The sequence below is a fragment of the Poecilia reticulata genome, unplaced genomic scaffold (assembly GCF_000633615.1).
Source record: "Poecilia reticulata strain Guanapo unplaced genomic scaffold, Guppy_female_1.0+MT scaffold_1105, whole genome shotgun sequence".
NCBI classification, from domain to species: Eukaryota; Metazoa; Chordata; class Actinopteri; order Cyprinodontiformes; family Poeciliidae; genus Poecilia; species Poecilia reticulata.
Window position 1 is genome coordinate 1 of NW_007615844.1, and position 1,804 is coordinate 1,804.

The 1,804-nt window shown below is 34.4% G+C and overlaps 1 pseudogene; it reads right to left on the reverse strand.

Moving 5' to 3' along the window:
* Positions 1-38: 38 nt before the first annotated feature.
* LOC103461341 (voltage-dependent calcium channel gamma-7 subunit pseudogene) overlaps positions 39-1,804 on the reverse strand; it is a 5,403-nt pseudogene continuing 3,637 nt past the window's right edge.

The following is a 1,804-nucleotide window of genomic DNA, read 5'->3' on the forward strand; positions in this document are numbered from 1 at the left end:
CTAATGGAATAAAGTCACATTCCAGTTCATTCTGTTCCACTTGCAATAGAAATATGATTTTGTAGCATTTTGCAACAGGGCCAACTTAACAAAGACAACAGTGTTTTTTCTCCACATTCTTTAAATCACAGATAAAATRCATTAACATAATAGAAATGGTAAAMGTCTGTTTATGGACTCAAAATCACAAAAGAACAAATTTAGTGACATTTATTATYTTGTTTCATGAATGAGTCAGCCATATTKKATTCTGAAGTTGGAGTCAATAAGGGACATAAAACCTTTTAAGCTAAAAATTMATTTTATTTAGAAGATTAAGGGAAATTTCAATGCGTACTTATTATGGCTCAAAATRATGATAATAATAAGCAAYACCATTCCTAAATCACTGTTCTGGGAGGTTTAGATCTCTAAAGCYGTATTTGTTTTCCCCACAWGTTCACAAAATATCTGCCACCAATGTTTGGACTGCGAGGTGCTTCCTCTGTCTGCGCTTCTCGTGTAAACATTACCTGATAGTATAAAGAATATCCCAGAAACGAAGGCCAGAATGGTGCGCTGTGGTCGGATGTGACCAATATTGCTRATGACAAAGGCGGTGAAGACGAAGAGCAGGGAGACCATGGGAAACGGTGTGGCTGTCCGCACCATTTCTGAAAAACAGCCAAAGAAGACAAAAGAAGAAATTAATGAAACGAACATGAATGATTAAAAAAGACAGCMTTTCTTTTTCTCACTGTTGGACTTTAAATTATACTCAAATGTTCTTGTTTTAGGTTGGTAAGGATTACCATAATAATGTCTACAGGCTTTGTGAARTTCCATCACCATGACAGCTCGTGTTTTGTCTTTCATGACTTGTTTTATAGTTAATACTGATTTTAAATTAGCAGCTAAAAAGATGACWTTATCATCTGGCTTTTCTCAAATTGTTAAAGGTTTAAAACAAGAACGTTTTAGTTCTGTTCATGTCTGCTTGTCCAATATATCACAACATTTGATTTTAACCTAATATTTTCTTCAGATAACCTAAGCCTCTGTTACGATGCTTATTTTTCAAAATATATTCACATCACACTTATTTTTGAGTGGCTTGTGTGAATTTGAGGCTTTCATTTCCAAAGCATACACTGAAAGTGAATACACACATTGGCTGAAACTAACACATTTTTATTAGATCTTATTCATTCTGCAATGTCAAGAAATGTTTATAATGCTTTGAACAAGAACAACTACACAGAAAATTWAAATACTGTGCAGAATAAYAAAGAATGAGCRGAATGTGTTTTATTTAAATGACTGTTTATTYCCTGTAAAGGCTGATCYGCCACAGCTCATTCAGGGCTAAGCTGAGTAAGGTTATGATTTATTCAGTTTCATCCACAGACGTGATGTGGTGTTATGACTTGTGCATCTACCTAAGAATATTTATCCACCATTTACCAGACCACAGATTTTCCCTAAGRTTCCTCCAACAAGGTGTGATTTACATCTCAGTGGAAGAATAAACTGCAGAGAGTAAAACACGTTTCAGGCTGGTTTTTYGTGTCAATATTTTAAATTATTGAAGTAGCTTAGGGATAGAGAAAGTCCACTGGGGGCGCTGTGAAGCTCTCAGAATCCACTTATCTCTCTTTCGTAATGTTTTAGGATACACATATTTTGATAACAATAGATCAAGTTCTCTGCAGGCTTTTTATTTGCAGCAGTAGAAACCCTGTCTTTTAAAATATTTGATAATATTTAATTTATTCTTGAGAATTGCCCTGAATTTTTACGTGCTAAATAACTTGCAAGTTGCATG